Below are 15,634 nucleotides of genomic sequence, written 5' to 3'. Positions count from 1 at the left end.
AAAATACAACTTTTATCAATCCAAAGCACTTTTAAAAATTGCACTAAGTTACATTTTGTTGAATTTCCTTTAGAAATCAATCAATCAGTCTTTGAAATGGGAGTCCTTGTGCTTGAATGTTCTCTATGACTCCTATTTTCCCACACTCACCTGAAACTCATTTGCTTTAAGGAAAAAAAAATCCTTCCCTCAGCTTCTGGATTAATCTGTCTTTCATTGATGCTCACCACTACTCCCATACCAGTCTTTCCTTCCCTGATGAGACACCCTGGGGCTCACTTAGTTACTTACCTTTTGTACCCTTATTCTTTATTGGCAAATAAGTACTTTCTTTTTTATTGCTTAACGCCTTTGGTACATCAGACTTTGTGGTCATGAACTCTGTTTTTGTCTGCTTTTAATTCAACTTTTGTTGATATACTAGGAATAATTCTATTCTAAATCTGAATATTTTTACTTGTGTGTTTTTGTTTCTGTTATGTTTTTAAGATTTTATGTTTGTATGAAAACCTTAAAAATATGACAAGTGCAAATGTTACAAAAACTACATTCAGTAGATTACACAATGTTTAAAGCTGCTGTTTAAAGAATGTTGTTTTTTTACATATTTATTCTTTTTTTACATATTTATTAAAACTGTTACCATGTCATCATAGTATGGTATGAGAAAGATAATCTGTGAAAAGATCGATGTCCTCCACCTCCACCCTGAGCTGCTATTGCCATTTGAAGGAATGCACCACTCACAAATTAACAGTCAGGAGAAGGGCCTTAGCGCTGTTAATCAACCTCATGTACTCACTGCTAAATTTCTAATGGCAGAGAAACAACTTTGGGAAACAAAATACCTCAAGAGAGTGTGCTTTTCAGAAGACTTGTGTTGCTAAACCTGGGGAAAAAAGACAGAGACATGATTAACAAAAGCTAATCAATAACTACTCTTTGAGGAAGTAAAAGAAGAAAAATAGATATTTTTTTAAGATACCACATCTTTTCCCTTTGGTTTATGAGCAGATCATTATGCACTGCAGTCACTCGCTCTGGGAAATTTGATGATTACTCATGAAAACAGTTGTCCAGACTCATATTTAAGGGTTAATTAAATGTATGAGAAAAATATTTTTTTATATAACTAAATCATAATTAAACTTGTGTTAATCCAGCCCTATTCCAACGTTTCCACTGCTTCCTGATTCAAAATCCATATTGTCCAATCCAAATAGTTTTGAATCAGTGAGAGTAAAGGTGGCAGGAGACGAGATGAAAGGGCTGCAAAGGTACAAAACTGCAAAGGGCAAAATTTTCAGCACATTTGGAAATTGTTGCATTAGCAACAGTTAACAACTAGAGGAGATAAAGTCATTTTATCCGAATGGGAACACTTTGGATTTAATGGCACAGATGCAGATCAAAAACACATAATGTGCACAGCTTCCTCAATTGTGAAATTTGTATCTTGTGGCATCATGCTGCGCAACAAATCTTTGCAGCAACCTGAAATTTAAACTGGGAATTATGTATTAATGCAAATTCATTAGATATGTATTCATAAATTAATTAAAATGGAGGTTTTGCATCCAATGCATATTAAAGGCAAAGTACATATGTAGCCAATATTTAAATAAGTGTTTAGGATCTTTCAGTAGCAGCACTAAAATGTGGGGAATGTTGGGTTAAATTGTCTTAATATTAAATGTTAATAGTGACGATGATTAACTTGCCCTTACAGTTTTATAATTGATTTATGATTTCTGTAATTTTTTATATTTTCATATTTTTTTTACTATTATTATTTCCCGTTGCGCTTTGTTGTGTTTCAAAAGCTTATGTAAGGGTACTAAACAACCCACTTTATGTTTCTTTATTTTCATAAAAAAATCCTAATTTTGAATAAATATGTTGTCAGCTATTTAATGGAAAGATTTAACAAGAAAGTGTCAGGGGAATTTCCATGCTTCAGGGCACATTTCTGTTCTTCGTGTGTATTAAATAAACACATTTTCCAGGCTCAATTAATAATCATTTAAGTAATTGTGATTTTGATATATTTCTCTTAATTTTATGACAGTTGTTTTTATCATAATCAAGCACTCCTAAGAGTTTTGCTTGCTTTCTTCACCAACTATGTAGCAATAGTTGGTGAAGAAAGCAGCAGTCTGTGAGTAGAGAAAATCTGCTAAACTCAATTTAAGTTTGATTTGTATAAGGGTAATAACAACGAGAGGGCCGTGTGAACACTCAAACAGCTTAAATGAAGAACAGGAAAAAGCCTTTCCCTTTTCTCTAAGTCCTTTTTTTTTGCCCCTTTAAAACTACATCCTAAATCATGTCACATCCCTCTTAAAGATAACAAAGTGTGAAATTGTAATTGTTGAAAGAAAAAGCACCCAAATCTATCAGAACCTCTCAAAGTGCTTAAATCTGTCTGTTGAAGATGACCAGTAGCAACTGCCCCAGGGACCGACAGCACTGTTACCTCAGTGAATGAAGTGAGTTTCTAATGGGTCACTATACTGCATCCCCAGAGGCCACGCTGAAACTCCCAACCCATGACAAGGGGGTCAAAATGAGAGAGTGAAAGAGTGACACTTATTGTTATATCCTGGCTATTCTTGTGTCCTGAGGCTACAAGTAAGTATGTTGGAAACTGATGGTGGCAACTGACGGAAGTGCATGCATGCTGACACATTTATCTAATTGTGTTTTTGTTTTAACTTTACGGAAAAGAATACATTTCTATCAAGTTGTCATGACTGTGATTCATTTTTGTGTTCCTGCAATCACTCGCATATCTGTGATTCACATCAATCCTCCTCTGTGAACCACTAGCCAGAAGGAAAGGAGAAATCTCACAGCAGATTTAGATTTACATGCAGGTTAACGCATGAGATGCTCTCTTCCATTTGAGACTTCTGTCATGTTTGTCTAAAATTGAAATGTATTTATTTTTATTATTTGGCTCTCTGTCTTTGAAGTCTGTCTTTCTGCTTGAAAAGTTGAACTGGAGAAAGACAAGCTCACCTAGAATATCTTTCATACACATTCTGACACACAGGAGTACATAGTTGCAAAGAGTTTGAAAACTTCTCTAAATACCCAAAGTGCAGAGCTTTTATATTAGTTGTTACCAGAAACAATAATTATTCTTTAAGAAAAGAGAAAAACAGTAACAAAGTAACAAATCACTGTTGTTTTCAGTACAAATCCTATGACTCACCCTTTACCACACAGGCACAGTAATAACCAAAAGCAGCTTTTTTTTTTTTTTTTTTGAGGTTTATGTATAGAAATGCAAAGAGAAATGTTTCGCAACTAGAGGTATCTGAGCATGTTGTATGGTTTTATTATAACAATTTTATGCGACAAATAAATCAAAATCAATTCTGGGAGTTTATAGATTACTGCATAAAAAACCTCACCAACATAGATTTGTGTTTAAGCCCAAAACTGTTCATACATTTACTAAGTTTAGATTTAGTGTAAGCTTTAAATTGTACTTTACATTTTGGTGTAGTGGGCAGCACAGTGGTGCAGTGTGTAGCACTGTTGACTTGTAACAAAAACGTCCACAATTTGAATCCCAGCCTAGGCTCTTTGCATGGAGTTTGCATGTCTCAACACATGACTGTTGGGTTAATTGATCTAGCTAAATTATCTATAGAATAGCTGTTTGTCCTGTGTGTCTCTTGATCTGCAATGGATTGGCGACTTTTCTAGGGTTTACCCAACCTTTTGCACAATGGCTGCACCATCCTATAAGGATAAGTGGGTTTAGGTGATGAATGGATTGATTTTGGAGTGGTCCAGCCAAAGTCCCTACTTGATTCTCTTAGAGATCCTATGCAGGAAGTTAAAAAAAACTGTGTTTTTCATAAAGAGGCCTTCCAACCACAAAGTCTGAGAGCTCATCAAAAATAATTTATCCAAAATTTTACAAAAGTTCCAGTGGAAGCACCAGTCAGAAATTATAATATGCTACCGATTGCTGTAAAGCCAATAAAGGTATTCCCATTAATTACCAAAAGGCAAGGGATATAATTTCAGATGTAATTTTTTGTTTAAAATCTAAGTAAATAGACTAGAACAGAATTTAATTAATTGTCTCACAAAGAGGAAATTTCAGTGGAGTAGCAGAAAACTGACAGGCAAACAAGGCAAAGTTCACACAAAGGTAGAATATAAAATATATAAAGACAGAATAAACAAGATGTCAAAAAATGCCAATTGGCCACCGCCCGTTTACCTTACGGTTGTTGTTTGTGTCATTTCCAGTCAGAAGCACACTTCTTAATTGAATTAACATAACTTAAAATCTAAATCCTCTGGGGATACAGTAATTTTTTGTCACACCCATTTGCTCATCTATTACTTTCTAATTTCAGATAAAAGCACTTAGTGCTGAGATACTTAAATGGTGCTCCACAATAGATATCTGGACAAAAAGTGGATTTAAAAAATAAATACATACATTTGTTTGAATAATTATTTAGCTCTTCAATTTTTTTTTTTATTATTTGTAGTGAGTAATTCATTAAGTGTGCAACTCATGCAGCCTATTCAAGCCAACCCATTCCTTAAACGTTATTAGCTTCTTTCAATGTCTTGACTTTCTTGGTTCTGAGTGAAACGGTTCCTGGCCAAAACAAAACGGTTTAAAATTAAACGCATAATGCGCAGAGCGAGGGCTTATGGGAGACAGTAACGGTGTTGAGAATCGGGTGGAGTTGATTTCCCATGTGCATCTCTAACGGTGTCTGCACATAAACAGGAACTAAGCTGATCCTTACCGCTATGCAGATGCCACATCAGTTACAGATTCAAAAATTAATAGAGCGGCTTCACTTCCACTCGCGCTGTCAATGTGTTTGCTCGCAGTCAGAAGTCCGTGTTGCTGAACCCTGGTGGTCTTCTCACATTGAAGTCGTGAATTTAAACACCTGGTCTTCCAGCACAGACTAAACAGATGGAAAATCTCTGCCATCTTACAGTTTTTCCTTCTTGTAATGTGTTGATGACTTGAGATATTGGTCTACTCTCTATTTCATTTAGTTTAATTATGAAGCAGGGCCGCTGTGGCGCACTAAAATAAATTTTGTCAAAGTGTAAGTATATAAAAACAGCTCTCGGTACCAAAAGCGAGTAGTTTAAGCAAAAATATTGTTATAACTTTGGAATTAGTAACATCTGCCAGGTCTACAGGTATTAAATCAAATATTAAAATATTAAATATTCAATAGTGATCATTTAAAGTACAAGATGAACTGAACTTGGAAGGTAAAGGATTTTACTGAGCTATGCCTCTATCAGCTACTTTGAGAACTGTCTTATGTTGACTTGTTTTAAAAAGTTTCCTCATCATGTATCTATATCAAGCTTTCTGTTAAGCTCAGTTAGCAGGTGAAGGGTCTTCTACTGGTCAATAGGGGAAATGTCAGGGGAAAGGTCAGAGATTATTTCAGTCAGAGGAAGGCAGGTGAGTTGCGTTGTCTTTTCCCTCCCAAATATCAAGCTGACTTCGTTGCCCGATAAAACCAAGGATACCAAGAGAAGAAGAATTTAAGTAAATAACAGAAAGAACAAAAGTAGATTGTTTGCGAAGGGCATGGTGAATTGTGTAACATCTATGTAACACAATGTCAGAAGTGACACACTGGAAAGTGATTGACAAAGTCTATGTACTGTAGCTTCCCATTGTAAAGAAGTAAAGCAATTTTCATGTTTACTATAACATGCTTTGTGGATAGTGTCACCATGAGTGTCACAAGAACCTTACTTCAAAATACAGAAGGATGAGCAGCACAATAACTTTAAACATCAATTTGATGCTCTTCATGGAGGCTCAGATAATCAATATGAGAAAACTATAGTTTTTATTTGTCTGATGTAATATTCTCATCTTAAACGTGTTTTAGCAATAAGCAGAAAAGCATCATTACTAACTGAAATAAAGACTTAAAAACATTGATCTGTGTGAAATAAATCTATATAATATAGATTATAGAGTAATGGGACTCCATGCTGGCAGAGTTGATGGTAGTTTTTCCTTGCAGCAAAGGATCGAGGTTTCCTTTTGCCAATTCACTGCTAGAGATAAGCGACAACATACAGCAGCTTAATCATATTGAGTTTTTTTTTTAAACGTCATATTATATTTTATGATCGTGAAAGTATAATGTGGAAGTTAGTGAATCATAAACAACTAACTGAAAAATGTGTCATTCTTAGCACTTTATTAATTCAGTTACATCTCAACCAGCTGATATTAATCTGTTTGATCTGTACATAAAGCATTAATAATTTATTATCTCCATTTTATTTCAGCAGCAAAATGTTGTGGAAAAAACCTGTTTCATTATTCTAAACAGTTTTGACCTTCTCTTGAACTTCACATCGCTGTGTTACAGAGTAACCTTTTTCAGATCCCGACTCTCTGCTCCACCTTCGCTGTCATTCATTTCATGCATTCAATATTCAAAATTCAAAGGCTGCTGGTTACAACAGTTCTTTCAAACCTGAGTCGCTCAGTAGCACTGTTTAAAATTAAGACGGCATTATTTTTTTAAGAGTTTTTGTCCTCAATGTAAAAAGGTTTTGTGTACTTCAGGGAAAAGTCACAAAGGCTATGTAGTAATGGAAGCTCTTGAAAAACCATAGAAAAGAGGAGCCAGTGATCTAGTCAAGTCAAGACAAGGGAAGTTTATTTGTATTGTATATTTCAGCAACAAACCAGGTAAAAGTGTTTGCATCATAAAAACATTATAGAGTTCATTTTTCTTCCAGGGTTCATTTTCAAACACCATGCTCTTCTCTATAGTTAATGCTTGAGTTTATTTTAAAATGTGAATCTTAATCTATCTCACTTTTGGATTGTTAACTCAAACTGACAAAAATAATTAAATGCTGCAAAGCATTGCAATGCTATTCAGAATGAATAATATGCATGCACCACCACCAATATAAAATATACAACTCTGAAGCACCAGCAAACTTTTCTCATCATTGCACTTACAGAGATCTACTGCAGTGATTAAAATCTCAAGACCACTCTTGAAACAGGGTTATATTTACTGCCCTGACAGAGTTCATATCTGCAGGGACAGACTGTAAGAACAAAGAATAAACTGCATTAATCAGTCACCACTTGGCCTGAACAGGAGCATCCAATGATAGCCATTTGGGATGCATGCACAAACCACTGACACTGTGCAAATATGTACTTTAATACATAACATAAAATATGAAAGGCCAACCTTTAGTTTTTAAATGTTTACTGAGAGTCTACATTTTTCATTGTTATCATTAGTATCACATTTTGGAGAAAAAAAAGATCAACATTCTTCTGAAAAGCTTGCAAAAGTGCTCAGCTGACAATGCAATTTCAAGAGCCTATAAGCAAAATCTTGCAAAAGTGTTAATACCTTTTATTGAATATCTTTACAGTTGGTTGTGAACCCACCATAAAGATCAGTGGCTTTTATATAAATTGTATGTGACTAACCATTCAAAGTAGCATAGAAGTGGAATAATCTGAAAGCTGCAGCTTCCTCCAAGTTCTTGGGACTTGGACTTGGATTCTCACACATTAAACTTTCTACATAAGTTCAGTTCTTCTTGCTTCCCTTCTTTTAACCCTTCTGGCAAAGATCTGGTATGGAGTTCTCCTACCTGTGACTCTTTCCTGGAGAGAAGCATGGGATACTGCTGCCAACAACTTAATGTTCTTGTGTGGGATGATACACTTGGCTCTTTCTTTCAGTGTTTAACCCTGTCTCTTTCCTAGACGTGACTACTGGGTGAGTTTTTGCTGTCACTAACTGAATGTGATTTCTATCTTATCTGCTTAGCCATGTTTCTCTCCTAGACGAAGCCACTAAACGAGTTAGGAGTCATTAACTTTGTACTTTTTTTACGTAGAAAGTACTCATGAATCGGTGCTTCTGTGTTTTTCGATTGTGTGTGCAGCCACCTGGATCTGTGGCTGCTCACACAGATCCGGGCTCTGTTGAGATGTTCCTTCAGTTTTCTTTCTGATTCTGCTATGCGTGCTCGGTGTGAGGGATTTCTGCATGCAACAAAAGTTTATTGTCGCAACCTGTTTGTCCAGGAGGAGTGAATGCATTACACTGCAAGTCAGGCTCTCTTGATTTTTTTTTTTTCTTGAAAAGTACCTTGAAAGTTGTGAATTGACACAACATAAATTAAAAGAATTACCTTTTATGACATATTTTGATAAACAACTTGTTTATGTGTTGAAATTCAAAGCTATTTCTACAAAGTGTAAACGTATACACTTTGTAGAAATATGAACCAGAAATCATCATTGCCTCATTTCCATTGTAGGTCAAATCTTAAATCCTTTCTTTTGCAGAACTGTATGATTTTGTTTTAAGTCTGTGGTTTTTAAATGGAGTGTGACTAAAACAACAGATTTTAAGCTGATAACTGTCTTATTAAGAAATAAGACAGTTTACAAGAACAAAAATGCCACAAAAACACCTGTTGCTCTGCAAAATCATCATTTCGTCTGGTGATCTTCCAATTCTGGGTCAACAATGCTAATCAGAAGTACGAGTTTTATTACTTCAACAGTCCAATAGGAAAAAAGGAAGAAATATCATATTCGAAAGGAAATACAATTTGCCATTGTTTATCAGTCACTCTGTCACTTCAAATGAATAAAAAAAATAGTAGTGTTATATATATATATATATATATATATATATACTGCTCAAAAAAATAAAGGGAACACTTAAACAACACAATATAACTCCAAGTAAATCAAACTTCTGTGAAATCAAACTGTCCACTTAGGAAGCAACACTGATTGACCCGACGAGGGTCCCCGTTGTCAATATATATATATATATATATATATATATATATATATATATATATATATATATATATATATATATATATATATATATATATATATATATATATATATAACTAATTTAAATGCATAACTGTCAGGTCAAGTGGCATCTCTCTTGACCACAGCATAAACATTATTTTATTTCATGTTAATTGTTCTATCCAACATGAGTATTCAACTCCTTGGGTATAAAAGAAATAGAGGACAATTGAATTAAAGTAAGAAAACTGTTTGACTGCTTGTTTGACTGCATGTGGGTGTTTGTGCACCCACATGTTTGACTGCTTCTTACTTGTAAACTCTAATAGATAATCTTCAAAAACTGTGATTAGAACTAAGCAATCATGGTGTGAGCGATGTTTTTTCACTGCATGTACCATTGCCTTTTTGTCTGGTTTTTTTCCCCCCCTTTTTGGCATGAGTATAACAGGGTCTGAGCTGACCCTGACAGGAAAAGAACAGCCTTTAATAACAGACATCTCACTCTGCAGGGAGCTTCTGTTTGATTTCATTGCTTGAGGCAAAGCTGTCTGAATATTACCCAAACTCCCCCTGTGCCGTGGCAGGAAGCTCAATCTCACTGTCTCCACTCCTCATATTTTTATTGGCAGCAGGAGGACCGGGGGTAGTGGGTGAATATGGGTGTGGATCAGTGTGCCTCAGATGCATGACTTGAAAGAGGCTAGGCTGACAAAGGTGAACCACTGCTGCTGAGGGTTATATGTGTTTGTGCACCCACATGTGTTCAAATACTCGAAAGCACTTCTTCCTTACCAACCTGGAAGAATGATAGATAGATAGATAGATAGATAGATAGATAGATAGATAGATAGATAGATAGATAGATAGATAGATAGATAGATAGATAGACAGACAGACAGACAGACAGACAGACAGACAGACAGACAGACAGACAGACAGACAGACAGACAGACAGACAGACAGACAGATAGATAGATAGATAGATAGATAGATAGATAGATAGATAGATAGATAGATAGATAGATAGATAGATAGATAGATAGATAGATAGATAGATAGATAGATAGATAGATAGATAGATAAACATTTTATGTGTATGTCACAGGTCAGGCATTTCAATGGAAACTTTGTTCTCAGAAGGGCAGAGGGAACATTGTCAAGACCCAAACATCCAGCCTTGCCAGACAGCCTCATAACAACACAGCTGATTTGTTGCAAACTTCCCAGCCTCAATCGCATCATCAATCAAGTCTGCAGCCCTGCTGATGGAAACACAAGCACTCAGAGATCCTGTGCCCTCTCCTGCGATACACGGTGCATTATTGCACTCGTATTTTATTTATGCGCAGTAACAGTTTTATGTACCAGACCTTGTGGATGATAATGTCCATGTAGCTATAATTCTAAGATGATTTTGAAGGGGAAACTAAAAATATTGTGTTGCCAGGGACCGTTTAGAAACCGCAACAATTAGGAAAATGTGATTAAAAAATTTAAAATGTGAAACATTGTGATTAATGATTTCTTTATGACACATTTCTGTGAAATTGACAGAAACGGACCCTTTGCATGGCTCTGTGTATGGTGCAATAAAAAGAAGTGTTTTGGCCCCTTTCAGATTTCTTCTTCTATCAGCCTGGAAAGGGTTACGAAGCCAAGCCGCGTCTAAAGCTTTCCAACTAAACAGAAGCACAGTAAGAACTATTATCCTCAAATTTAGAGAACATGGAACAGTAGAGAACCTATCAAAGATTGGCTGGCCTACCAAAGTTACACCAGGAGCACATCAATGACTTGCCCAGGATGTCACAAAAACACTCAGAAAAACATTTTAAAGCACTGCAGGCCTCGGTTGCCTCAGTTAAGGTCAGTGTTCATGATTCAACAATAAGAAAGCGACTTGTCAAAGGGTGCATCCAGGGGATTCCAGGGAAATTGGTACTCTTGTGTTCTAAAGGTGAAAACTATTTCTGACCAAAAACAAAGCAGAGGCCTATCTCACATGTAAAAAAAAAAAATATTGACGATCTCCAACAATAAACTCTAATATTTTGCTGAAGGTGTGCATCCTATTATGTGGAGAGCAATACCAAAACAGCATTTAAAAAAACATCATAGTGGTGGCCCCATGATTTCTGCTCGGTTGATGCGTTTACTCTATGGTTAAGCACATACAAGGTTTCACTGTGACTATGTCAAAGTCCAAACTTGACACAATTACTGCAAGAGTCTAAAAAAAACTGACTGCCTGTTAGCACAAATGCTTGACGCTATTCATTGCTCCCAAAGTTGGCATAAGCAACTACTCAGTTTGAGAAATGAGAAAGTGAGCTAGTTTTTAGCAATTGGTTTGTCTTTGACTGGATTTTTCCTTTAGTAAATGCAATCACAATTTGAAAACTTTTTTTGGTATACTCAGAATAACTTTGTCAGACATAAATGTATTTGATGATTGAAAACATGTAATTCTGACAAAAGAGTCAAACCAGAATAATTATGTTTTGTGGAACACTTTTTGTTTTGTTGTGTGCTATTCCTGAGCACAGCATAGTATTTTGTGTTAGTTCATTAAAATCTGGAATTCACTTCATGAATTATTCTATGTTTCAATATAGAGAATTAGCTGATATTCAAAGTGTGAACGTTTGGATTGACCCTAAAGTGAATGATGTAAAATATCGATTTTTTATTCAAATAAGCAAAATGTGCTGCAATGGCAGAACGTTCATCCTGATCCAACAGACAGAAGGCAGAGTGTTGTAAAAGCTGTGTATGTCACCGAAGACTGCTTATGCACACTGAGATAAGAATCTGACACTTCAAAAAGTGAGACCAGATCCAGTTATGATAGAGTGAAAAAACTGCTAACTGAATTAAAAATAAAATGCTAAAAAACTGTTTTATGTTACAGTAGAGCTGAATCTCAAATTTTACACTTCTTGTTTCTAGTCTATAAACATTAACTAGATTTTTTTTTTTTTTTTACCCAGCATAACCACGCTCTGCTGTTTGCTTTGGCTTTATTTCTATCAAAATCACAAATCATTCAAGGGAAAAACTGACATGGAAAAAGTGCCTTAAATGTTTTCTCTAAAGGCTATTGCTCTGCTTCCACTTTGCCAAATGTCCCACAGTGTGGGAGCCTGCATGCTACTTCTTCTCATTGAACCTAGGTGTTAGGATACACAGTAGTCAGCAAGATTCCCCCCTCACTTTCAAAATATGCTTCATTGAGGTTTCGAACAACACACTGGAAGATTGTGAGAAAAACAAAAAAACAAAAAAAATTAAAACTCCACTAAAAACTAGCTTTAGGAACTACTTTGCCCTAGAAGCAAGTATGTGTTTGACTGAATTTAATAAAGTTAGAAAGAGACAGAAATATTTCATTTCTCTCTCTCTCTCTGTTGTTGCATTTTCACATGGAGAACCTAAAACTAGAACATTAATACATCTGGCTGGAAGAAGTGAACTGTCAAGACTTATGTGCCTCACAAATTTTAATCATGGGGAGACATTATGTCTCTTGTTTGATTATATCTCACTGCGTTAGAATATTATTGCACATTTAGATTATAACATTAATTCAATTCAAAAAGCAAAACTCATATATAGAATCATTGCAACACATGATATGTGTTAAAGGTTTTTTCTTGATTTCTACTGTTATGGCTTCAGTTGATACAAAAAAATAGAATATTTCACAGGTTCCATAAGCAGGAAATTTTCATCACAGAAATATGCTATAACCATGTCTAAGCCTACACAGCCAGAGGGACATACTGCTGACTTGACAGTTGTCCAGTAAACAATCACTAACACTACCCACAGGGACGAAAAGTAAAAAAAAAAAAGGTAACTGCTAAACAGTCTGTTTACTGAGTGCTGTTTTCACCCATATGAATGAAAAATTGAGTGGATGGAAAAGTGGTGGTAGACAAAGATGCATAAGCAGCTGGGATAACCCAGCCTATGAAGGATTGGGAAGCAAAGCTCACTCTGTATTTTGATGGATCCTGTACAAAAGCCACTCCACACTGTAGGACATGAGCTACAACTGTTGTATTGTTTGTGTTAAGCCACTTCTGAAGCAGAGCCAAAAGCACCTGAACTAATTAGTAAAATGATTGGTAAAAGCAGCAACTTCTGCTCCAAAAACTAGTGTCATTGTGACTGATTTTTCCACAAACTTGCCTGACCTAAACCTCAAAGCGAATCTTCAAAAAATTGTTGGTTATCAAAGTAACTGAGCTTCCTTTACATATCAGCAAAGCCACAGGCAGACTGCCTCCATGTCTTACTGTACTGATGAACTAATTAATGCAGAAGAAACCCCAACATTCTAATATTAAATGCAGATACCGCACAGTACATTGACATAATCTTCAGTAGGCTAAATTTCTCTATTAAAAATAATTCTTATTGTAGACATTCCAGTCAAGGGAAACTGAGGGGAGTTTTATAGCAGACATTCAACAGAGCTGCAGGCTTTGGTGTTGCTGGATATGTTAACACATATTAATCCAAAATGTATCACAACTTTAGTGTTTCTGTTTAAAACAATACTAGTATGTGAAAAGGTACAAGATTTAAAGTGAGTATATTTGTAGTAAATTTATTTATATATATTTAAGGGATGCAACCAAACGGAGGGATAATGTGGATGATATTTTCAGATAGACCACCTGTTCACTTCACTGATGTTTACTTGAGCAGATGGCAGGTTTGATGCTGCTGAGACACAACGACAATAAAGCTTTGTGTGATTAATATTTTTTACAATAAAGCACACCCTCTCTTAACTAGATATATAACTTTACAAAAACAAGGATAAAACAGTGACTTTTAAATGTAAGAAAAACATAATTACACAAAACAGAAATTTGCTTATTACAAAAAATGTTCTAATATATATTAGTTCGAAAGAACAATTTACCACACAAAACTGATGTTGATAAACACATAGTTCAGGTAAAAACACCTGTAGCCACAGCAAATGAAGTAAGCTGGTTTAAAATAGAAGACTAAGTGTGTCATTTAATAGGTTTATTAAAATATTGTCATCACTGCCCCATCTTATATAAACTGGAAGATATGACTGTAATTGCATTTAGTATTCCATTAAATTATTGTTTTGCTTAGGTTTATTTATTCTCCGATGGCAAGCAAAACAATTTCAGCCCTTTTCTAAAGCCCAGGTGATATTAGACAACTGCAGGAACAAATAGTGAAGGCAGATAAAAACATAATTTAAACAGGTAAACTGGATTAGTTGTAAATCTCACAAGTAAGACCATAAGCACTAATCAACAAGTAGAAGGAATTAGTGCTTTAATCATTGTTTAGGTTAAATAAGCTGTTTTCTCCACAGAGAAACAAAATTTCTTTTAGATTTTTATCATAAGAGAATGAGGATTTACTTGGTATGGAGCACTTATGAAAGGCAAGAGAAAGGCCGTGCAGCTTGAGTTTTTACTACATAACTCGGTGTTTATCTAAGTTCTGTAAAGCATTCCACTTTGTCAGAGTTTTGCTGTGCATCACAGTTAAACATGAAATGAACAAGTGTCATAAGCTCAGTATCCAGCAGGTTACATTTGCAATTGCTTTCTTGACAAATTCCTGTTTTGTAGCACATGAAGTACTGCATGTTGAGAAATTTGACTAGTATGTCGTGTCAAACTTCCATTTTTTGGCTTGTTCCAATGAGTTAGTGGAATAAAAATCAGTGTCTTTTTTTGATTATGTATTTCAGTTCCTCACAGTTTGAGTAGACTTGATTTGTTTTGACCGGTTTTACAAAGAAACAAATAAATAAAACAGGTGCTTTTTGCTCGTAGGGTTTTGGGAGGCAGTGTAAATACCCAAGAAGCAATCCAATGTGAGAAAAGAAGCTGTAACAGCCACAGAGGTGAGTAATCGAGCAACTTAACCCAGTGGGTTCTGCATAAATAGCACACAGCATATAAATAACATACTGCGGCTCACTGCTGCTCACTGAGAACTTGTTCTGAAGTACAGTTTGTCTTGTATAGAAATTGATATCCCTTTTGCCGCCTTATGGTGGTTATAAAATATAATTTTACTTTATTTTTTCAGGTATGCGTTGAGATATACAAGAAGATTTTTTTGGCTCTTTCTTTTTGTTGACCTACATAAGAATCATATTTCTTGTAATAATTAAAACTCCTTTCAGTTTAACTTGCTGCACTTTTAGCCTTGAGGCCGCAAAGTGAATGTTTGGTCAACTTTTGAAACCACTTCACTATATAGCTAAAAAATAATAAAATCCCCCTTGCTCCACTAAACTCATTCACTGGGTTTAACTGAAGGTTAAACCTGGGTTTAACTGAAGGTTAAACCCAATGAACGGCCTAAAAATACACAGAGAGCATTTTTTTCCCCTCCACTTTATGTTGTAAAAGACTTAAAGTATCTGTGACATTAGTTACTAACGATACAACTTCAATTCATGACACTGACGTTGAATGCTTAGAAACATAAAGAGAAAATGTTGTAAAAGCGCTTAACATTAAACTGTCATGACACCAGTGTCTTCACGGACCCATCGACTCCCGTGTAAACATTTCGGAGGTGACAGTGAAGCAGTTTTTAACACAGAGCATTAGGCCAAAAGGATGAAAAAAAATATTCAAGACGCCACTAAAGATAAATTATGCAGAACCATTTAGCCCTTTATGGGAGCCCAATCATGCATATAAAAAAGACAAATTCAGCCTTTCTTTTTCACACAACCTCATACGTGCAACTATTTCT

The 15,634-nt window shown here is 35.3% G+C and overlaps 1 long non-coding RNA gene across 1 annotated transcript in view; it reads left to right on the top strand.

Moving 5' to 3' along the window:
• LOC145551085 (uncharacterized) overlaps positions 1 to 15,160 on the top strand; it is a 91,700-nt gene extending 76,540 nt beyond the window's left edge. The window contains exons 2-3 of the long non-coding RNA XR_014086882.1: positions 14,698 to 14,768; positions 14,957 to 15,160. This is a non-coding gene — a long non-coding RNA (uncharacterized LOC145551085). The remainder of the gene's footprint in view (positions 1 to 14,697; positions 14,769 to 14,956) is intronic.
• Positions 15,161 to 15,634: the final 474 nt, after the last annotated feature.

The sequence above is a fragment of the Poecilia reticulata genome, chromosome 3, assembly GCF_904066995.2.
Source record: "Poecilia reticulata chromosome 3, P_reticulata-male-v2, whole genome shotgun sequence".
Lineage (NCBI taxonomy): Eukaryota > Metazoa > Chordata > Actinopteri > Cyprinodontiformes > Poeciliidae > Poecilia > Poecilia reticulata.
This window is presented reverse-complemented; position numbering and strand designations above follow the sequence as displayed.